This window comes from Etheostoma spectabile, chromosome 18, assembly GCF_008692095.1.
Source record: "Etheostoma spectabile isolate EspeVRDwgs_2016 chromosome 18, UIUC_Espe_1.0, whole genome shotgun sequence".
NCBI lineage: Eukaryota > Metazoa > Chordata > Actinopteri > Perciformes > Percidae > Etheostoma > Etheostoma spectabile.
The window spans coordinates 6,388,637-6,413,690 of record NC_045750.1 but is presented as its reverse complement, the minus strand read 5'-3'; the positions used below and the strand labels follow the sequence as shown (position 1 = coordinate 6,413,690).

At 40.1% G+C, this 25,054-nt stretch overlaps 1 pseudogene; it reads left to right on the top strand.

Moving 5' to 3' along the window:
* Positions 1-5,842: 5,842 nt before the first annotated feature.
* LOC116705928 (adenylate kinase 7-like) lies at positions 5,843-12,541 on the top strand (annotated as a pseudogene).
* Positions 12,542-25,054: the final 12,513 nt, after the last annotated feature.

Below are 25,054 nucleotides of genomic sequence, written 5' to 3'. Positions count from 1 at the left end.
TCGACAGTGGTTTGTTTCCCATGGAGATTTCTACAATACATATTTTAGCAGCAATGGCAAGGGAAAGAGCACAATTCCTGCAAAGATGGCACATAGTGACATAGAGCAGAGTGATCTGTTTTTGAAAGACCATTGAGTCTAACTGTTTTTTACAAAAATTGGGCTTTTTTGTTATAGGAATAAAAAGAAACTCTTCCACATGTGTTCATGAGGTCAGAAAAGTAAAATCTGCTGAAATGAAGCTGATTACTTTCAGTTAAGTTCTTTCACACACAGTCTTGATTTGTCACCATTTCCAGACTATACAGTATATAGATTAGATAGAATTGTTTTAATGAGTTTAAAACTACAAATACCTTGATTGCCATGTTTTTCACACTTCCATGACACCAGAGGATTACAATTACCAAAACATCACTTGGAGTAACCTTCAGAAATAGACTCTGTGACAATGAACACACAGTGTTGTCTTTGGCACCAACAGCCGTCATCGTAATGTGCCACATGCCTGGCTGAATGGCTGATGGCTTCAAAGCCTTTAACAAATTGAATGCTGGCTGACATCGGTACAAACACATCAGCAGCTATTTTGTAATTGTAAATCATTATACAGAAAGAAGATGTTAGAAATGTGACAGCAGAAACATTCTGCTTTCATGACTTTTCCACCAAATATAGTTAGCTGTTTTTGATTTCTACTAATTCTGAAGAGAAATATATGTTTTTTTTCTCGGCAAAGTTAAGTTGTGCTGCATTTTGATACATCTCCCAAATATACTCTGACTTCTCAAATTCCTTGACTTTTCTTGTTTGGAACACACGACTCAGCATCCCATGATGTTTTAGAAACTACAGGAGTTTGGCTGAATGGAGCACATTGAGTTAAAAAAAGAACTGGTTAATTTAAATTTAGAGGTTTACTGTACAAGGTGATAAGCAACCAATCATCCATGAAGCAGATCCCTTCAGCATCACTGTGCTTTGAATAAATGACAGGGTGTGTTTTACTGAGTGCTGAGACCTGTGTAGAGCAGACACCATTCAACACTGCCAGCAGTTTCCCTGATAAAGTCAGCTCTATAAATAAATGGGGCGCTTTAAAAGTTTCCATGTCAGCGCCCCATTGTCCATGATGGGCTATAAAGGCCCACAGGTGTGTGTGTGTGTGTGTGTGTGTGTGTGTGGTGTGTGTGTGTGTCTGTGTGTGCGTGGAATGCAGGAATAGTGACAAAAGTGTGGAATGTCACTCCATGTTATGCAACTTTATACTTCTACTCCACTACTTATTGTTTGATAACTTTACTCACTAGTTAAATGGTGCAATAAGGTCAAATAACACATACAGTATGTAATGCTTTAAGTGTACTATATCATAGGCTACAGCATCAACTGCAACATGGCAAAACAGTAAACACCAATCACTTCTCTTTTGGCTTTATATCAATGCAACAACTGCATGGAGAAAATAATATTACACCATGAGGCATACATGGGCAACTAAAATGTTACAATGTGCAATATTTAGTTGACTAGAACTCTTTTTTTCTTCAATTCTTTACTGTACCAACGTTAATGTACAGAGTTACACACAGACACATATGATAATACATCAAAAAACAGGAGCAAAAGAAAAGACAATACAAAAATAAATTTACACGTTGACTCTTGACCATAGACCGTTAATAGAGTGGACAGAGATGTGTGACGTCACCCATTGGTTTGTGGAGATCAGAAATGAGTCGTCGAGTTTGCGTTATGGGCGCAGCCATCTTGGTTGCGGATGTGACGATTTTAGAGAAGAGGGTGGAGTGAGACGCGGAGCCACCGACGGTGGGCGGGATATACAGTCTATGGGCGGGATCTGACTGACGTTAGCTGAGAGTTAGCAACGCTGCTCTACCATTACTCTAGCTAACACTTTCAATGGCAATGTGGTTGCAACTGCTGATGGATAATTCAAGGTAAGATTTAGCTTCACTAGGTTTTAAGTATATCTTTGTCCCATATAGTCTATGGTTATATAACATAAGAGTCACGTTGCAAAGTAAATGTATCTGAAGTTACCATGTAACTTGTCTGTAACGTTAGCTTGCCGCTTAGCTAGCTATGGTAAAACATGCTACGTTAATTTTTTTAATCGAAGTTTACTTCTTGTAGTTTAAACGTAGTGTCAGCGAAATGCAAAACGGCGAGTTGTCAATGCTTATCATTGTGTAACGCTATTAGCACATGTATACCAAGTTTCTTATAACGTTTTGGCTAACTGTAATAACCATAATGCACCAATAATGTGCTACTGTTTGCCCTGTCAGTCTATAGTTGGGGCATTTAACCTTGACATGCTGTTAAGAGCTAAGTTAGCAGAAATAAGCTCCTTTAACTAAGTTACTGTTACACTAAAGAACAATGGACTGTTGTTGATTCAGTGTATTCTCTGGATAATTAATGAAGTAGTTACATGCTAGTGTGCATAGATATTTAACTATGAGGGGCTCCAATTGAAGTTGATGATTCTTTCATCTTTTAGAAATAAGAGTGCTGAGAGCCACAATGGCATGTCACCCCCCAAATGCCCCAGAAGTAAGCAATAGTAATAGTTCATTTTCTTTTGCTATATATTGTATAACATTAAACTTTAATCAGACTTTTTTACAACTAAGCCAAGGTAATAATGCATTTCAAATAGTGTGTAATCAAGAGTGCTGTTCATTTATCTTTTTCTCTATAGCTTAAAATATTTGCTTGGCTGGTCTGCAGTGGAAGAGACTTCTCCCTTTCTTTTACCAGTCCCACAAGGAAGAGCGTCCCGGACGTCCCTCCTATTCACTGTGGCGGGAATGACTGAGAGATGTCAAGGGCGTCAACCTCGTCGCAGGGAATATGAACGAGAACTGCAGCACCTCACTGCAGTATACAGGCATGATAGCACAAGTGCTGTAAGATTTAAATGTCAAGCTGTATTTTTATATTGTGATTTGTATGTCAACCATTTCTACTGTAATTAACAGTGTGACAGAGATTCAACGACCTCTTTATTATGCAGACATGTCTTGTGACAGTTAAGTTTGCCTTTACCTTAACCCACAGCAGTGTTTATGTGTGGAATTTACTCTTGTAAAAGGTGAACTACATTATTTAATCATACATTTTTAAAAATCTTTAGTGTTTGGTTAATGTATTTTTTTTAAGTTGATGCCCATTTCAATGTGAAAATAAGGTCCTTCTAAAGCTACATTTGTTGTTTTTCTGAAGTAACTATGGTAACATCCAGCATTGTAGTCATACAAGAAGACATTGTAATTTTATAGAATTTGTAATTGATTAAAAGTGTCTTTCTATTTTGGCTTTAATACACATAAATGTTACCATTTTTGCTTTCTTGTGTGTATTTTGAACATTTTAGTAGGTAATGAAAAATGCACTAGGTGCTGTTTATCTGTGCAGGGCTATTGTAAAATCATAGCGTATGATCACAAATTGCAAAGGAGAATAAACAACTTATTAAATATCAGTAAACTATGATTAAATCAAATGTATAGGTACATTTGATTTAATCATTAGTTACTGACATTTTTAAAGTATGAAAACTAAAAACCATACAAGGACATGCAATGTCAATATTTAATTCTAACAGTACTAATTACATAAAATACATAAAATACCCTTTATGTGAAATTACCAAACATACTTTCACCTGTGAAAGTGGTGACTGCTAGAGTATATTCATATTTTATTCCAGTTTAATATTTATAAAAGTTTTAATCCACAAAACTACTAATGTTACTACTATCACCTATCAAACACAGCAGCAGAAACTAAGTCAACCACAATAAATTGAACCTCTAACTACCAAGGGCCAAAAGTTGGTCCATCTTCCAGCAGAAGAAGCTGAACCAAAAAATGATTTTCTGGCATTTTTACAATCAGAACACATTGAGAAACTTTGGACGTGGTCAACGCTGTCTGGTTTCCACATCCAGATGAAATGGCACCAAATACGCCGCTCTATACACCAGGTCTTCCTTCTGGAGGCTCTGCTCTTTCAGTTTTCAGTGCGGATACCTTTGTAGTTACAGTAAAAGAAAAACATGTAGTTAAGGCACTGTAGATCACAATTAATTATATTAATATATGAGCTAATTTATGAGACACACACTAAATGATTTATTTAAATTAATAATACCTGATTGTCTCTAAAAAACTGATCTTCCTCAAAGTGTGAACTGCAGACGTGACTTTTCGTGGTTCCATTTGCTGGTCTCTCTCTCTCCTCATGTTCACCAACCATTGCTTCAGCCTGGCCTCATCAAAAGGAAGTCTGTTTGGACAGAAATTCATGTTTCATACATCCCAAAGGTGTATATACTATCAATTTACACTAACAAGGCACCACATCTGCTGTATGCATCTGTAATGAAAATGATTGAAATGTATATTTAATAGATTAATATAACAACCCCAACGTAACTTTACAATAATGTCTAATTGTTTCATGTGCGCCATTTTATCGCTAACAATCTGACCCACTCCCCCACCCGGAGACCTCCGTCTCCAAGTCAACGCGCTCCCGCCCGCAGCTTTGACCGTGTGGTGATGGTGATGCTGGGTGGGTGCTGCCGCGGCGAGGGTGATAGGGTGCCCGGTAACCTCTCGCCCAGAAAGATCCGCAGCCCCGACTGGGGTGGGGTGCGCCGGCCTCGCCATGGCCGTCTTTCGCCCGCCTCCGGGTAACGTTGCCCAAACTTTCGGGATACATATATTTGACTCAAAAGAAGGTCTACGTTTGACGTACAAATCCGCCACACGAAACTCAGATGTGAGGGGTTATGTCTGAATCACACGCTGTTCCACGATGATCTTACCCCGTGCTAATAGGGTTTATGAATTTGCAATATAACGTTAGCTACATCAGGCTTTGATTTTAAGCTAACGTTACCATAACATGCGCATCGATAAGCACTCACACCACCTATTACAGATCAACAGATCACAGGCGAGATCGTTGGCGAGATCGGTGCATACCTACTGTATTCGACTGTAACATTAAATATATTTTAATACGTTTATACATAGACTGTATGCGTTTATACGGTCTGCATAGCCTTATTAGTTAGCCCGCTAGCTTGCTTAGCAAGGTGCAATCTAGAAGCTAGCTAACTGATATTAATTGAGATGCTAATGTTGGCTAACGAAAAACTGTATTAAAACAAAATATAATTTTATTACCGGAAAAATGAACTGCGATTCCTTTGAGTGTCTTGCCGTGCAACCGACCGCTGAACAAGACATTATTATCCGACCAAAGTGTCACAGCCACAGCGATGGAACGTAGTAAATCCCCAAAATGAAGTTTACGTGCCATGGACAAGCTTTGCTAACACTCTGTCAGGATTGACAGGCGAGAACTGTCAATCACATCATAGCCACGCCCTAAAACACCCCCGGCTTTATCGCCTATTTTAAAATCAACGAGAACGTAATTTCAAAAATGAATATCATTCTGTATTGCAGAATACTTAGAACTAGCGATCGAGACCATAAACTCACTATGAAGATGTTTACTGAGGTAATAAATCAAGTGAGAAGTGGCTCATTTCTCCATAGACTTCTATTGAAACCAACCTCTTTTGCAACCACGCGTGTCGCCCTCTGCAGGAATTCAGATAGAATGCAGGTTTAAGTTACTTCCGCAGTGGTTGCACTTTTCGAAACCGGATGCTCTGTCCACTCATATTAACGGTCTATGCTCTTGACTCTGCAGCAGTGTGCGCGTAACGTGTCACCTTCAGCGTAGCATTTCATTGGCTGAATCGTAGCAACCGGCTTGAGTCCATAGCAACGGACCAAGAAATCAACTGTTAGTTAGCTTCATAACTTTTACCACAGCCATTGTCTTTCTCTATCACTCTGCCTATAACCAGTATATACAAACTTCTGTCACCGTCTATGGCTATAACTAGGTAGACTGCTACATTAGTGAAAGATTTAACACACATAGTTTTTGTTATTAGGTTAATATTTTCTACAAAAAGCTAAAAGCAACCGAAAATTCTCGCCTCTAAAATGGGGGATAAAAATAAACGAACTCGTCCGAAACGTATTTTTGTCAACGACGTCGACAGATATTCTTCCAAACACATCGCTAAGGTAACGTTGGCTAACGTTAACGTTAGATAGAGTTAAGTAGCTATGTTGCTAATTTAAAATAGCTTGTCATTAACAGTATTTTTCTGACCTACTTAACAGTTTTTATCGACGTGCGTAGCCGTAGAGCCCTCTGAGGAAGTCGAAGCAGAAGAGACCTCCCCTCGAGGTGAACCTGCTTTCCAACTAGTGGGAACTGTGTCTCCTTCCGCTAAAGATGAAAAACAAAGTTTTCTACTTGAACAGTACACGGTGAGTCAGGCTCTGCTCCTTTGACCTGCTGCAAGTGCACGCAGGGACTATAACAACTTTATATAAATGATGTCTACTTCTGGACAATGCAAACTACAGATGTGTAATTGTGTGTATGATCTTTTGTAGTCACCAACTCGAGACGAGCTTTTTCGGCAGATGCTGGAGTGTAACGTAGTGGTGTACAACATCTCAGAAAATGCTACACAACAGCAGATTGAAGAAGCAACATGGGCAATCAGAGGTAAGGGATTAAGTAGGTTTGCTATTCAGTAGGTTTACTATTCAGACTGGATTAAGTATATATATTTTTTTTTTTCTTTTCTTTTTTCTTATCATAATTGTACTTCCCCCCTCCCTCTTTTCCAAACAGCCCTTCATGACGAGATGGAGAACTTCAAGTCTCGGAAAATGTTCATTTTAGTCTCAAGCGTGATGACCTGGGCCATGACCAAGCCACAGAATCCGGTAAGCCTGTAGAAAAAAATGTAGGCAAACTTGTTCCGTGAATATTTAACACAACCATTATGATTATAATTTCTCTCTTCAGGAAGAAACAGATGTTATGCTAACAGAGGAAGAGTTCAGAAGAAAAAGGCCGCATCCCAGTTTCAAAAACCACAATAACCTTGAGAAACTTGTGCTCAAACTGGGTAGAGTTGTAAGTACATTATTGGGATGAAAAGTTCAACATACTCCAAAATAGTCCAACAGCATGGAAGCAGTTACACAATGTAATACTTATTTTTGTCCCAACTTCAGCAATGGGAAAAATAAATGTAACTATGAAAATACAAACTGGGAAAAAATTCCTTTTAAACCCTGTGGATTCTGTGTGATTTTCTAATCTTACAGAAAAAGAACAAGCTTACTGGATATGTTGTAGGTTCTGGTGTTCAGTACGGAAAGGGAGAGAACCTCTTTCACTACTTTTTCAAGGTAGATTTTAATGTGATCTCTATACTGGATGTCTGGACTGGATGCACACTGCATGCCTCATTTGCAATATCATCTACTGTGAAATGTTTTTTTTTGTATTTTGAAACAGGTGGCTTGGTTGATGCAGTTTCCAAAAGTTCCTCTCTTTGGACAGGGCAAAAATCACATCCCCATGATTCACGTATACGACCTTGGAGGGTGGTTTGATTTAACATACTCCTACGTACATGCCGTCATTTAGTTTTTGAGATAGTTACAGTAGGGCTGACTTGTTTTTCTGTTTCAGAGTGATCCAAAACATCATTGAACTCAAGCCAAAGTCAAAATACGTTCTTGCTGTCGATGACGCCAAAAACACTTTAGAGGATATTGTAAAGGTAACCTTATTATAAACCTGGATTCAGCAACACATTTAAGAAAATTGATAAGGATTTTTTGTAAAACATACTGTGGGTCTGTCTGGTGACCCAAGACGGAATTGAATCCCAGATGGGGACCTTTTTACATGTCTTCTCTCCCTCTCCATGTGTTCATATCCCTCTATTGTGAACTACTGTGGGCTGCAAAGACAAAATTACAAAACAAAATGGAGACAAATTATTTTCAAAATTATTTTCTGACCTTTCAGATGATAAGCGCTACACTTGGGCCAGGAGAAATTGACAAATTATCGGAGCAGGATGCCATCTCCATGAAAGCTTTTAAGGTGAAGTATGTCTTTTGCTTTTTTTATTTTCAACAAATTTGAATCTGGTCAGGATTATTGCAAATGGAGGATTAGGCTTTACCCCTTGAAAAGTATCTTCTAACTGACACAATTATTCTAGGATCTAGGATGAAATCGCTGGCTCAAGACTCACAGTTTTGTGTCTTTTGACTTTGAATGAGAGTTGGTAACTGTCACAAATGTACATTTAACGACTGGGTAAAGACACAGCACACTCACATACATTCATATCAGAGTTGTTTCTAGCTTTAGTGGGTCTAGATGCTTGTATGAAAACGTCCGCTCTCCATGGCACATAATTGAATATTTTTCCAGGAAATATTTAATCTAAAACATACTGTGTTTATATGATGTGTCCTCTCTCAATTCAGCCAGAGGAATTGGAGTACCTAAATATCAACCTCCGCCTGGATTCTTTTATCATAAAGGACTCCTTCAGTCTCCGTTGGAAGTCTGAAGCTGGGATGGTTAAAAACATGGCGAGTATTGTGGAAGAATACAGAGACACCAGGCAGCTACTTGTGAGTGTTTAAAACTATTTAATTTTAACACTCAATTGATATTACATACAAGACTTTAAGGCAGCTTCTTATACACTGGGAAACTTGTTCAGACACTCTAAAGGGGAAGACAATGAAAAAGTCCTCATTGTTTTAGTGTATACAGATAGGAAAAATATTTTTGTTGTTGATACTTTCGCAACTCATTCCCTTAATTTGTAAACAAAAATTAAAAGTCCAAATGGAAAAAGAAATATATCTCATACATGTGCCACAATAAATGTGTTTCTAAAATGAAAGCGTTTTTTGGTACCAGATAAATGCTGCCATGATTTCCTTTCCACTATTTTTATCCTTAGCCAATCAGAGTGTGCCTGATTGGACCGCCAGCTGTGGGTAAAACCACTGTTGCCGAGAAGCTCTGCAATCATTACCAAATACACCACATCAAGATCAAAGAAGTCATTGAGGAAAAGATCGCACAACTGGTCTGTGGAACAAATGAAAGGATTGCCTTTGCCTGCCAGACTCCATTTTTTACTCTCTCACTGCCCTCTTGTGGAAGTTTAGTTTTCTGTAATTTTAGTTTTAATTACAAATACACATTCATAGTTGTTTTGTCATGTTTACTGTCATGTGCTACAGGTGGGGATAGTTAATGAAGGGAACCCTGAGAATGTCAGTGAAGAGGAAGTGGCGGCTGCACGGAAAGAATTGGAACTCTTTAACACAAGAAGTGAAATGAATGCAGGTTAGTTAGGGAACTTTTGAATCTTCTGCTTTATTGCCATTTTAAGTTGTTTTGGATGTTTGACTACAGCAGCTTTTGGATTACTTCACGCTACTTGTGAAGTAGTAATATTCATGATAATGTTGATTATGATGCCATAAGATGATAAAAGTGAGGTAGAGACATGTTATTGCTCCACAACCTGTCCAGAAACAGCTCTTATTTTTAGGTCATTTTAATGGGAAGTTAACTGTGGCTTTTAATACATTCTGAAAGATTTAAGTTCTAAGTTTTAATTTAACCTAAGCCTAAGTTGTCCTAACAATCTGGGACAGGCGGTTGTGGTTTAATCGGTCATAATATTAAGACCTTTGTGTTTGGTGTATTTGTGGTTGGATTATTGATGGGTTGTTGTTGCATATAAAGTCTTTTAGTTCCTCACTTTAGGTTTTAAAAGACTGTGTTGGTCCATTAGGTCGAATGGATGACCATCTAGTTTTTGACCTTTTGCAAAAAAAGCTTAATTCAAAGCCATGCACAAACCAAGGATTTGTTCTTGATGGCTTCATCAGGACATATGAGCAAGCAACGCTGATTTTCTCTGGTAAGTTTCATACCATGCATTAAATTACTGTATATTTTTTAATGTTGATTACATTAATGTGGATGTGGTGCTTTATATTTCAGATGAGGATATGGATAACCAGGATTTGATGCCCGAAAAACCTTTGTACAACAAGAACATCACTCCAGGTTGTTGATGACAGGTCATTCAATTCTTACAGCACAGCAGGCACTTAAAGTGATACTAGGAATCATGTGTAAAAGAAATCCTAGTCCCAGAACTTGCCAAACATATACCTTTTAATAATGCAAAAACATCCTGAAGCCCTTTCTTATTCTACTCATTTGATGTTTTGCAGAGCACTGTTTTTGTCCTCAATGCGACAGATGATTTTTTGATGAACAGAGCGCTGGGACTTCCACAGAGTGTGGCAGAGGAAATGCACTACACCCAGGAGGAATTTGTCCCTCGGCTGACAAGATACAGACAACTCAGTACCGCTGAGGAAACCCTGCTGGACTACTTCCATGAGCTTGAGATTCACCCGGAACACATTGGTATTTTCTTCAAAGACACACAGCTCATATTAGACCACAAACGGTTATTTAAAATGACCTTAGATGTGGAAAAGGTAAGAGTTTGGTCATTATTAGAAGCACATTTGTGCCGGTCTGTGTCACACTTTATATGATGCAACTGTGGTGAATGGGATCATGTCTGGGGCCAGAGATCTTTAACAGGGGGGCTGCGACCCTTAAGGGTTACTTAGTGTCACTGCAGTTTTTTTTGTACTAAAATGTGCAAAAATATACAGTACCAGTCAAAAATTGTACACCATTTTCTATTCAAGTGAATAAGAAAGCGTATCTAAGCTTTCGATTGGTACCGTACATTAAAGTGCCCATACTGGAAAAGTATTGGAAAAAAACATCCATGCTGTTTTGAGTGAGATCCGCTTTCTCAATGTCCTCTGCCTTCAGTCTCCGGGTGAGCCATCAGCACGGCTAACCGTAGCATGCTAGCTGGTTTTCAATGGCAAAACACTGCTACAACACACTAGTTTACCATAATCTCCAAAAAAACTACTTCCATGTCCCTGTTCTGCAGGTATTCCACAAGTGGCCCTCGTCTAGAAGACGTCTCCCAGCTAATCCTGCCTTGTACAGACCAAAGTTGGAGAAAGAGTTGTCTAGCTGATAGGATCGTACCTAGCTACTGAGCATCTCCTAACAAAGATAGTATAGAAGTAAGATGTCTCACTCTGTAGCTAAAACAGAGACCCAGACACACAGGGAGAAAAGAGGATCCGCAGCAATGTGCAAAACAACAAAAATATTTTTTGAAAATGAAACGTAAACCTATTCTGGTACATCCTCAAAATACAACTATGAACCGGAAAATGAGCATAATATGGGTGCTTTGACATGACAGTTCACTTAACAGTAGTTGTGTCTTGTTTTCCCCTCCAGAGGTCACCACAGATGATTCAGAGTACACAGATGTTATCAAGAAGATCATTGAGATAGTGGGGATTCCAAAGAACTATGGCCTGAGTCCAGAGGAGCAGGAAGAGGAGGACAGAAAGAAAGAGGAAGAGAGGAAGCAGAAAGTGGCTACAGAGGCGGCTGAGAAGAAACGCAGGAATGAAGCTGCACTGGCCGAGATGGCTGCTCAGTACGAGGAGTGGGTAAGTGTTGTATTATACACAGAGGGTAGTGATATATTATCATGCCACATTGGGGACTCTGATAGAAAACAAATGACTGGAAAAATACTAAGAGTCCATGAAATTGTTTTACTTTTTCATTAGCAAAAGAATTTGTCTGAGGTGAAGAGACAGGAGTGTGATCTGCTGGAAGCTCACGCTCTTCCTCTGAGGAACTATCTCATGAAAGAATGTGATGCCTTCGCTCACTGAGGCCATGTTAGAGTGCTCCAAGATCAAACCAGAGGACCCCGTCGACTTTTTGGTATTTATACAGACGACCTTCTATACTTAGCATAGGTGGCACTTTGTTAAATATGAGGGAATTGAGGCAATAGTTAATATTTAATGTTTTGTTTTTGCAGGCTGAACATCTACTGCGGAATAACCCCAAAAAATAAGAAATGATCCCTATGTTTCATGTGAGGCTTTGTTTATCCTACAGTAATGTAATCAAAACATTTAGCAAATTAAAAGTGTGTTGCATCAGTGTTAGACTTATAATATGAAGGAATTTGATTAAGTTGTCAAAATGTAGTTTCTAATCCTATCCTTTACGGGAGGGGGCCTTAAAGAGACAGGCGCTAAAACAGTGTTTCAGACAGAGGGTGAATACAAGTACTGTATATTCAGACAGCCAGTATGATAAGAATGTGGTTTTTTTTACATTAAAGTATGTACACATGTACTATCAGAAACCCAAATACCAGTGTAAACCTGAGTAAAACCACAAGACATCACTGTGCGTAAAGTTATACAGAATGTTTAAGAATCGGTTTCAGATTAGCCATTCTTTTTTAAAGTCTGCTCTTTCAACACAAGGTGGTGCAGAAATTCCATCTAAAAATTAAACAGCGATAAAAGACTTTGATTCAAGTGTCTAAGTATTTATATATTACCCCGATTCCACCTAAAGACCCGAGTTGTCACGTTACGAGAAGCTCTGAAATGCCAGTATCATGCTTTGCTGTGCTTTAAACAAATTAGTCTGGCTGTGGAAAAGGCCCTTTGTTGTAAAATGTCGTAAAATAGGAATGTTTTTCTCTGCTTGTTGTGGAAGTTAAAACTGGCGTCTGGAGTTTGCTTTGTAGGTTTTTTTGTTACTGACAAACAGTGGAACCCAGCTAATTAGAAGCTGGTCTGCAGGCTTGCATGTATGGAAAATAAATCATAACATAAGCACTCCCTTTCACACAGTGACTTTATGTATAAAGTCTTACCACAATTAATGCCAAGAATAGCATTTTCAGGTCATTAAAGCTGAAAAACTATAGTTGTTCCTGTAGATATGACAGTTTATATATGGATATATATGTAGTTTTTTGTACAGTAACCTTTGATATCACTGTATTTAGACATTTCTCATGCTTTAAATTCTGTAAAAAAAAAAAAAGTGTGGTACAGACATGAGGCTACACCTTAAATTGTGTTATTAGGTTATCGGGACCACAATGTCTGTGCTATAACAAGAGTAAGAGAAAACTTGTTTGGTCTTTGGTAGGCTATATTTGAAAGAAGGAGGAACCCATTATTTTTTAAATTTAGTTAGCCTACTTTTTAATGAGATAACTAGTAACTAATTACCAACTTACCGTAACTAGCACAACACTGGAGCTCCGCATGCAGCCAATGATTTTCATTTATCTGCTTATTTTTTATTGTTTATATAATTACTTGCAATAGGCTTATAGAGTATGTTAGCTGAAGTATGTAGTTAATTTGACTTTGCAGGTCACGTGAAGTTGTCGCTGCAAACGTCCTCAGGTCAACAGTCGTTTCCTCCTCTCCCATTTCTCTACTCTGCCGGCCTGGCTCTCCAGCAGGATGACAGAGGACAGAAACACTGGAACCAACATACAGGAGACATTTTAGGCCAGTTTACATTCTTTGGACCTGGTGATCAACCAATGCCAAAAACAGCTGCACTTGCAGCATATTGAGTGATAGAAGTAAACTTTCATTATCTCAAAAATGAGGATTGGCTGCAACCGCATACTGTTTAAACTAACAGATGGTTAAACCCAATATTATGTTGACAAACTGCCAAAGTTAATGAAAGTATGTAATCATTGGTATTCACAAAGAAACCTGTCCGACTCACTAGAGGAACAAAGTATTTCCAGCACAGTTTGAAGAAAACGGTCTCTGTCCTCAATGATGTTGAATAAGTGGTCCGAACCTGTTGGAAGTCCATTTAGTCAGTATTTGAAACATACAATACACTACCCAGTTTGAGTAATGTGGGCCATAAACCACATTACCCAGCTGTTTAACAAAGATGGTTAGAGGTTTAATAAAACCTGTTACCTTGCATACATGTCTGTTACCTGCATCCACACGCTTGATTAAGTTCTAGTCAAATGAGAGAGCTCCACCATCAGCAATGAGAAGGAGGCGTGATGGCCTGACCTGTCAGCTACTTCCATCATCAGTTCTGGAAATATGAATGGGTTTCATTTAGAATGTTATTTAGTTGGTAGTTACCTTTGAGATTTAGTACAAAATATAATCAACCAAAAAAACTATGAGGTTAAAACTGACTTTATTGATCCCATTGGGAAGTTCACAAGCTACCCAGCAGAATGTAAAGTAAGTAAAATATTGTGCACATTAACGCATCAGTTACACTCCAATTTTATAATAGATGAGCCATTCTACAGTCTCTCATTTTTGGTACTTTAAGTATCTTGATGCCTATACTTTTGTACATTGACTTCAGATTTTGAATGCAGGACTTTTATCAACAGTATTCCTACACTGTGGTATTGCTACTTTTCCTCAGTAAAAGTAAAAAGAACTGAGAACTTCTTCCCCCATTGTTAATGGGAAAACTAATTTTAATAGTCCAGTAAAATCAATTAAGTGCATGATCTGTAGACAAAACAAGTAAGGTAAAAGTTTACTTTGTTATTGTTGAAAGGAGGGATTGGCAAAAAGCGGAGGACATGGAAGAAGTCCAAAATGTCAGTCTTATGGGTCACCACAAGCCAGGAACAAGAGGACAAAAGGCTGTGGGAACGAGTGCTCAAAGTAAATATACGGGGGAGCGGATGAGGGAATTTGGAGCAGGTGTGCAGCTGAGTGACTCCTGCAGGACAGAAGAGGAACGACAGCTTCTAAAATGACAGGATAAAAAAAAAAAAAACTTGTCAAGAGACACTGCAAAAGGGCAAAGGGTCGGCCCAATCAGGCACATTAAAAGTGTTGGCGGTGACACTGGGAGAGGCAGAGTGGTCTGGCAGAACAAATTAGGGCAGAGTTCCCCTGCAGGGAGCAGGGCCAGCCCTGTCACTGACATTTAATTTCACATTTATGTGGGGAAATGACGAGATGCCCTGCCAAACACCCACAGCTCCCATTATTCATGTCTTCAATATGTGTTGTGTTGTGACCCCAAAGTCAGCCGGCCCATTCCTCATTTCTAGTATTTTTCTGCTGTAAAAGGAGGATATTATTCTTCCTTTTAACATTTGCGTTTCCCAAGATGCACTGGAGCAAGTCAGAAATGAGTTAATAGATTCATCCTAAAGTTGTAGACTCCAAAAAAGGTTAGAAGAATGAGTTATTGCCCAGATGGTCCAGCTGCCCCCTGTTGTACTTATCACCTGTTTCAAAGCATGCTGGGAAAACAGGCTGAATAAAGTGCACTCTTGTACTGCTACTATGAATGCTACTAATATTACTGCTTTTATTCTCACTTGTATTGCTGTTCCGTTTTTCTCACTACTTTTACCATTTATAATCATAACAGCTGCTGCAATGATATTATTATTCCTATTCGGACATCTGATAGTAGATAAATGATGAAAAACTTCAGTATTAGTCTCTAAAATCTCACAGTGGTACCAGCCAGAGGTCACTGTCTGGTCTACCATAATGGCCGCTCTCCAATGGAAAACCTTTGATCCAGGATGCCAGAAATAGTGTATTAGTGAGGACTTTCCCTCAACAAGCGAGAAAGAACGGTTTCGGACGGTGGTGCAGGGCGTCGGCTTGACTATGGTGGAAATATAGTCCTCTTTCTTTGACCTTGTTTGATTGCTTATTTTATTTAATTGATATTTATTTTGAGCAATTTTCCTTTTGAATGCTTGCTAATATCATGTACTATTTTTTTGCTGTGGAAATGAAATGTTATTTTAACTTTGTGTTTGGTGGTTTTATCGATGACAGTAATACTAGTAGCCCCAGCACTATCATTGATGTGTGCATGGGTGTGAGTGTGTGTGTGTGTGTGTGTGTGTGTGTGTGTGTGTGTGTGTGGTGTGTGTAGGAAATATGTTGTCAACCTCTCCGTAGTCCATCCTCCACCTACAGCAAATGAGAGGGCTCGTAGGATAGGGAACCATTTAAAAAAAATTACCCGTGGTGCCAAGTGGTCTGCACGCAGTTTTTGTGTGTGTGTGTGTGTGTGTGGTGTGTGTGTGTGTGTGTGTGTGTGTGTGTGTGTGTGTGTGTGTGTGTGTGTGTGTGTGGTGTGTGTGTGTGTCTGTTTGTGTGTGTGTGTTTAGGGAAGAGTTAGTGAGGTCTGAGGTGGTCTCAGTTAGCCATGTTGTTTAATCTGCTAGGTTTCCAGTCACAATAACCTTTACCACCCTTGTAGCGTCACACACACACACACACACACCACACACACACACACATGAAAACATGGAAATAACGTCCACCACCCCCGTGGTGGTCACCCTAACATCTGCTGCTGGTTGAAAAATGCTAGAAGAGGACCACACACACACACCTACACACACCATGCCATCGACGTGTGTTGACAGGCAAGTGTAGTAAACCATGTCGCTGTTTCTCATTGTGTTAACACATAAAATGGTTAACACACAAATGGTACACTTTGTCTGTGTGTGTGTGTGTGTGTGTGTGGTGTGTGTGTTCTTGCATACAGACATGCTTCACCGTGTGTGCAAACCACTCACCCACGAGGGGTCCAAAAGGTCAACCCTCGTTGGTTCCACAGGACAACATGTTGTGTCTGTGTGCAGCTGGTGAAGATTTCACCAGTTTTCCAAACGTCGTCGTCAACGCCAAGATGGATTAAAGCTCTGTTGCCAGGCAACAATAACAATTACTGTAATTTCTTGTAATCAGCCCTGCAAATATGAGTTTTCCAATTTTTCCATGTCCATGTTTGTTTACGGAGGGGGGGGGGCGCAGTGTTTCAGACAGAGGGTGAATACACATATATTAAGACAATTTGAGAAGCATTATGTGTTTTTAAACATTAAAGCATGTAAACATGTTCTAGTATAAACCCAAAATACAAGTATACACCTGAAAATTAGCACAATATGGCATGGAATGTATGGAATATTATCGGTACTATCTCCTCCAGCACCTTGGTATTGAGTTAAGGGAGCATCTAATAGATTACTCAAACTGTTAAAAGAAAATTAAACCATCCACCATGTTTCTATTAAAACAGCATAGACCATCCACTTCAAAATGACAGTTTTGGGCGCCCGGGTAGCTCAGTTGGTAGCGCGTGTCCCACATAAAGAGGTCTATTCCTAGACGCAGAGGTGGGTTTGAATCCAACCTGTAGCAGGTTTCCTGCATGTCTTTCCCCTCTCTTTCCCCTTTCATGCTGTCCTGGTGATTAAAGGCAGAAATGCCCCCCCAAAAAATAGTTATTTAAAATGTGTTAAAAAAAATGTGTTGCTGTTTCATTGACTGCGGTAGCTATACCGGTTCAGTGGCATCCGCCACACTTAGTCCCAATTACCTGCAGCTTCTACCTACCAGGGGATGTTGTGCCTGTGAGATCATTTTTAATTTTTAGCATGTGTGCTCCTGCTGTGCAAGCTTGTTCGTGCATAAGTTTTGCATGACATTTTTATGATTTTGTGGTTATGTACAGTAAAATGTAAAAGTGCTGGACATAAAAGATCACTGACCCCCCATTTACTCCACTCATTGTCATATTAAATCCAATGCATTGACAGGGAAGTTTGGGGTCCCCTACTGGAGCTGCTGCCCCCGCGACCCGATACCGGATAAGCGGATGAAGATGGATGGATGACATTATGGAAGTATGGAAAGAAATGAGACCATGGGTGACATAAAAAACATTTCCCAAACGTTTCCTCTTGCAAACTGGATTTGGCTGCAGTACTTGAAAGTAGCTCAACATCTATTTTATTGGAAAAAGATATATTGTTTTATTTTTTTATCGGATGGATTGGTGTTCCAGAATAGGAAATCAACAGATCCACCTCAAACAAAGTTTGAATCTCAAAAAATATTGCCTCCTTCTGCTTCCATTTCCATTGTGTACCTCTGATATGACAGGTGTGACACTTGAGCACTCATTCACTACATCTTCTCGACAGCGTAATAAAGCCTCTGTGGGTCAGCCAGGGGCCAAAAAATGTTTTATTTAATCCTCTCGGAGCATCAGTTTGAGGAGAGGAAGTGTCAGCAGTTCTACTCGTGACTTTTCAGCAGGCTCCAGGGTAACCGTGCGCTCTCTCGATGATTCACAGATTCAAATATCTGAACGGTTTCCAAATGTTAACAAGAGCCAGGTCTGCTGAGGTCTGGAAGGGGGGAGGAATGTTGGGACAGCGAGAAGAAGCTGCTTGAATATAAAGAGGGAAGATGGGATTTGTGATGCAATGTAAAAATAATTACCAGCAGGAAATGCTCAGTTTGGGACACCATTGGTCTTTCTGTACAGTGTTTTTTCTTCTTCTGGACATGAATACTTTGAGCTCTTAAAAACTTAGAAGATTTAGGCATAAATACTCAATACTTTAAATCTTGTTTTTCATTTTTCTGTTTACATGATTGAACGACTGAAGAATGTGTTGTGTAGGTGGGTTAGTGGTTGCGTGTGCGTACATGTTTACATGTGTTTCAGGCAGCGACATTATAAACATCCCATAATTATCTCTGATTGCCCCAGGGACCCCTGACTCCCACAAACCCACAGTCGTACAACTGCTATCAGAACATTTAAGGCCCGGTCACATTAACAGATCCGCCCTAATCTGCTCTCCATGGAAATAAATATCTGTGTTGAAGTGATTTGTCAACATAAAACAAATCCTATTAGTCACATTTCATTGTTTAAATGTTCCCCTACTACATTTTAACTGTGCAGCACATATACACCAACACATAGTAAGCATATCTGGTTCCAACATACATTATTAACATATATAAGCAAATATATATATATACATATATATATATATATATATATATATATATATATATATATATATATATATGTATACACACAGACACACACACACGCACACAAATTGAAGAAACCTCAGAAAAACAATGGGAATATATGCATATATAAATTTAAAGAAATGTATATAATAAATTCACAAATAAATCTAAGCAATTGAAATTGCCTGTAGTCTTATTTTGTATTTTATTTTTATATATTTTCTGTATTTTTGGTATTTTTTTTGTATTTACTTCCACAATTATTTCTTGATATATAAGAGATTTATTGTTTTTTTTTGGGATTCCTATGATCCTATGACTCCATACAAACAGGCAATGAACTTCAAACTCTTATGTATGGTTTTACATTTTTTACCTCTGGTTCTTTCCTCCAAAACCGTCCGTAATGAATCACAAGTCAAACTGCTGGTCAGGAACTAAAACTCTCAGATGGATTCTTTGCAAAGACGGGATATGTCGTAAATCTGTCACCAAGAGTCATTACATCTGTTAAGCATATTTGACAAAGGGGTAACAAAGTCATGTTGACGTGCTTACGTGATGACGAGTGATAACGTGTGTCTGCGTGCTATTGAGAGCATGTGCGAAAAATAACCGGTCAGTTCACGGACCAGAAAGACGATGGCGGTTTGTCATTTTTCTTTCCCCTCCATATAGATGCTAGGAGTGCTAACTAACCACTTTGGTGACTGTTTTATCGTGAGACTGCTGCAAGAATGTCTAGCGCTACAGGTTATGGGCCCAGTCATGCAGGCCAAAGGTGTTCAGACTCTTATTCGACGGAGATGAGAAAAATTACGAACTCTGGGAAACGAGGGTTTCCCCGCGCACATGGAGTTGCGTGGCCTCAGAGAGGTTATCCTCGAGGACCCGCAGATAGATGAGGAAGACGAAGTGGCTCTTGCGGAAGACGAGGCAAGAACGGAGAGGCATATGCAGAGTTAGTGCAATGTCTGGACAACAAGAGTTTGTCATTAAATAATGAGAGATCCCAAACGCAATGGAAGAAGAGCACTGGAGATTCTCCGGGAGCACTAGGGGGGGAAAAAAGACAAACCCCGTTTTTGTGAGTTGTATTGTGAACTTCCTCTCCATAAGGCTAGCAATGAAACGGTAACTGACTATATTATTCGAGCGAGACTAATTCACGTCATTGAGAAGAGCAGATGAACGTATTAGTGATGGACTTCAAATAGCCATGGTAGTAAAGGGGCTACCAGTTTATACAAGCGTTCGTCGTGCATGTCACCCAGACAAATGACATTGTAACATTCAGCGAGTTTAAAACAAAACTGCGAATTTATGAAAGTACTGAAAAATATGGGCGGAGTGACGTGAATGAGAAGAAGCCATGTGATGAAAACTAGCGGGGCAACGAGGTCGGTGGAAGAGGAAGAGTAAAGAAAATGGACCTGGCTGAGGTCGAATGTTCACGGCGGTAAAAAGGGACACATGGCCAGGACATGCCCCTGATGAATCCAGGCGAGAAAAGAGGAGCGGAAATGGGCCGCTTACAACGTGGAAGAGGGCGCGGTCAGGACGAGGCCGTGACCAGGTGAAGAAAGCCGACGGAGAGACGGGGGCAGACCCTACTTTTTCTTTTTCTTCAGATGAGTGATGTTCCACAAAGAGGGAATAAGAAGGGTCTCATGGTCGACGGGCGGCGCTACAACACACATGATCAATGACGCCACAAAGTTAAAAAACAGTCGACGACATTTTAAAAAACCCCGAGGACCACGTCATGAGTGGCAGAGGGAACAAAAGGTGAGGGGATGGCAAAAAGGGGGAGACGCCGAACTCGGCATGTTGGACAGTGAGGGGCGACGAGTGAAAACGAGGCTCAAGCAAGCACTCTACATCCCATCGTTCCACAAAACATCTTTTCAGTGAAAGCAGCAACCCCAACGGAGTAGAGGTCCACTTCAAGGACGGTGATAACTGGCTGTTCCACAAAGATGGTCCCAAATTTCAAAATGGATGGTATGGTAGGCTGATTACCTTAGCACAGTAGAAAATGAAATGTTGATGAAGTGTATGTTGTCATGACATTCAAACCTGGCATAGGATATTTGGTCATTGAAATTTTGATGATGTTGCAAAATTAGAAAAGGTTGTTAAAGGAATGTCGTAAAAGGGAAACAGACAGGTCCAACAACAATGTGAAATATGCACCAAGGGAAAATTCACACAAACAGAAACAGACAGGCAGATGCTAAAGCTACAGCTGTACTAGAGCTAGTACACACAGACCTATGCGGCCCTATAGAGCCAGCAGATAAAGTGGATACAGGTAGCAATGCATTTACTGATGATTACAGGGGATGATTTTTCATACTTTATCAAAGTAAAGAGTGGACACAAAAAAAGCTACGAAAAATTATAGCAGACGTAGCCCCATATGGAAAGATAAAGTGCATACGGTTGATAAGGCACAGAGTATACGGGCAGGAGTTCCAGTCTTTACCAGGAGTAACGGGATAAGGCACGAGACAAGTGCACCCTACTACCTCATCAAAACGGAACTGGCCGAGAGAGGTTGGAGAACTCTATTCGGATGTCACGATGCATGCTATTGGAGAGTAACCTCTCAAAGCAATTATGGACATATGCGGGTACAGACAGCACCCAAATCCGCAACGGGTGCTACAGTAAGCGACTAGAGCAGCCCACCTTACCGTGTTTTCACAGGTAAAACCCCAAATCTTTCTCACTGAAGAATTGGCTCTGAATGTAAGTGTTTAAACAGGATAAGAAGAAGCTGGACTCAGGTGTGAAAAGGGGATCTTTGTCGGCTATGATAAATTAGTCCGGCATATAACGTTTTACTACCCTGAGACAGGAAAGTCCTTAAAACATAGGCGGGGAAAATTTCATCACCAAAGGAAACCCACAGATAGCCAGACTCAAACAGATTGTAACGTGAGGGATGAGCTTGAGAATTTGAACATACCCACAAAGATAGTCACCCGGATCAGGGACAGCCTAAACAGGGGAAAGGTGAGTGTTGGGAGACTGCTGAGGCAGGTCTGACCCAGACAGACAGTACTCAAAGAGAACATGGAGAAAGGAGGTACCCTACGAGACAAAAAAAGGTCCAGAATACTTAAAAGACTACCGTGTAGGGTGAGTACAATAATGTTGAAGTGAAAATGTAGATTATTTTTACAAAGTGGCTTATGGTGTACCCCAAAAAATTTAGAGAGGCTATGGGCTCTAAGAAGTCAAAAATGTGGATTGACGCAATGAAAGAGGAGTGAACTCTTTGACAGGAATGAGGGCTATCCCCTCTGACACCCTGCCCAAAAGGCAACAAGCAGTTGGGGGGTCGATGGGTAATGCAGTGAAAAGAGAGCCAGAAGGATCTGGGGACTTGTAAAGCAAGATATGTCGCAAAAAGGGTATGTTCAAGTAGAAGGGATTTATTATAAAGAGACTTTTCACCCAAAAGCAACATGACCTCTGCCGAGCATTGATGAGGTAGCTGTACAGGAGGACCTTACCCCACATCAAATGGATGTGAAGACTGCTTACCTCCATGCTCAAGGACTGTGAGGTATAATGGAACAACCAGAAAGGGTTTTTAGATCAAGTCAAAGACAGGAGAAATTAGTGTGCAACTCAATAAGTCATTGTATGGTTTAAAACAGTCTGGGCGTAACTGGAACCTGTTACTGCATGGACCACCTTACAAAGAATGGGTTTTTTACAAAAAAATGCTGATCATTGTGTCTACAGCAGAGAATCTGACCATGAGAAAGTGATTTTGTTGGTATGGGTAGATGACTTGGGTCATAGCTGCGAGTAACAACAACTTACTCGTGATGTAAAAGACATGCGAAGAGAAGGTTTAAGATGAAAGATTGGGTCCACTTAAACATTCCTGGGCATTTACTTGAACAGCATGAAGGAGAGATCAAAAGACCCAAAAGAGACACATAGAAAGGAATTAGCAAAATTTGGAATGTCTGAATGCAAACCGAGAGCCACCCATTTGAGCAAAAGTTAAATTTGACAGTGAGGGTGAAGTCATTCTCAACAGGATACAGAGAGATGGTGGTAGCTTGATCTACATTATGAAGTACCAGACCTGACCTGAGCTGGGTTTTTAGTAAACTATCACAACACCTAGCAGAACCAAAACAACAGCATTGGGCTGCAGCAAAAACCTACTGAGGTACTTAAAGGGTACTGAGATCAAGAGTTACATACCAGAAATGTGAGGAAAAGCCTACAACTTTAGGGATACAGTGATGCTGATTGGGGGCATCGATATAAGTGAGAGGAGAGTACAATGGATACTGTTTCCAGCTTAACTGAAGATGGTCCAGTTATATCATGGAAGAGTAGGAAACAGCCTCGGTTGCTATCCCCTGTGAAGCTGAGTATAATGGCCTAGCACCACTATCAGAGAGTAGGGACCTTATACAGCTGCTTAAAGGAATAGATAGTAGTAACCAACCATGTCCAGTCAAGATATACGAAGACAACCAGGGGCGATAGCTTTTATCCAAGAACCCAGTATGCAGACAGAGAAGCAAACACCCTAGTATAAAGTATCACTTGTACGGTGCACATACAGAAGGGAAGATATCTATAGAATATTGCCCCACTGAAGACATGGTAGCTGATGTCTTACCAAGCCAGTGAAAAAGTGTAAGTTTGAGAAGTTCAAGGGATATTGTTGGAGAGTAATGTCAACTGTCAAATTGAAGTTTTTAAGTTTGTAGACCACTTCCAGATGTTGAAGTTTTATTATGGAGTAACCATATATGTGTAGTTTGTTTGGTTTACCACTATTGAAAGTGTAAACATGTCTTTGAGTGGGAGTGTTAAGCATATTGACAAAGGGGTAACAAAGTCATGTTTACGTGCTTACGTGATGACGAGTGATAACGTGTGTCTGCGTGCTATTGAGAGCATGTGCGAAAAATAAACCGGTCAGTTCACGGACCAGAAAGACGATGGCGGTTTGTCATTTTTCTCCCGTCCATATAGATGCTAGGAGTGCTAACTAACCACTTTGGTGACTGTTTTATCGTGAGACTGCTGCAAGAATGTCTAGCGCTACAACATCACATTGTTATGAGTGATGTTATTAATCACAAATCGATTTGTTTTCCCGCCTTTTTTGGTCCCCTACATCTGCAAATGAAACCCAGAAAACCAACTTATTTCATGCACATCATCTTTGCTGATGTTTATGTTCAATGTGTGTAGTGAGGGCAGAAACACAGGTTGGAAGAACCCAGATGTGTGGCAGGGTATGGAGCCTAGTTACATAACACAGGGAAGAGGTTATTTCATTTTGTAATGGCCAACATCCCTCCTCTGACAGAGCCGCTGTGATGAATGAACGAGGCACTGCTTCACTTGAAATAAAACAGAGAGAAGGGGAGAGCGGAGTGAAGTGATTTGAGCAGCTGCACTTCTGTTATTCTAAAAACATGGAGGGAAATGAGCAGAGGACTTTAAACTGCAGCGCCTCCCAAAAACCCTGGATGAGGGTTAACCGAGGGTCTGACTGTGTGTCTGTACAGGGTCATGTGTTGGGGTGCAGTTTGTAAAGAAACACACCATGTTTCAATCATTATGAACCTTAAAAAAATAGAAAACAAAACCAAAAATGTTGTGGGCCTCAAAGGGATAGTTTGGATCTATTGAAGTGTGGTTGTACGCGTTATTACCCATTGTAGATGGGGGTCAGCACGCCCTAGTTTGAAGAAGAAGGCGGGAGTACTGTAGCCCTGCTCAATTTTCATTTTTCTCCAGTACTACGCTTGGGTTTTTGGCATATTCGCGGCTAATCTCCGGTCAAATTTTTACCGGCCCAAACAGAGGGGGTGGCTGAGAACGAGGATGTTGAGGTTGTGCTCTAGTTTGTGTTGTAGTTTCCTGCCAAATAGCCAGAAGATAAAGGCCGAACAAGAACAATCTTTGCTAAGTTTTGTTGGCGGCCATGATGTTGTGGCCCTCCTCCCCACGGGGTGAGGGAAAAGTTGGATTTTCCAGCTCGCTCCATTAGTGGTGAAGGAGTTGGTTAGGGTGGTTGGTTAGAGTTGGTTAACGCTAGCGATGCTAAGCCGACGTCACGACCAAACGTTAGCGATTGGTTGTGGCCGTTCCAGAGTGGCTCTGGACAGATCCAATAGTTTTAAACTTCAACAGAAGACCCTGCTTCAAAGAAGTAAACAGCAGCTAAACATTTTTTAGCCAACTAAAAAAGAGGCCCACCTAAAACAATCAATTTCGGTGTGTATCAAGTGTATCAATAGCAAGT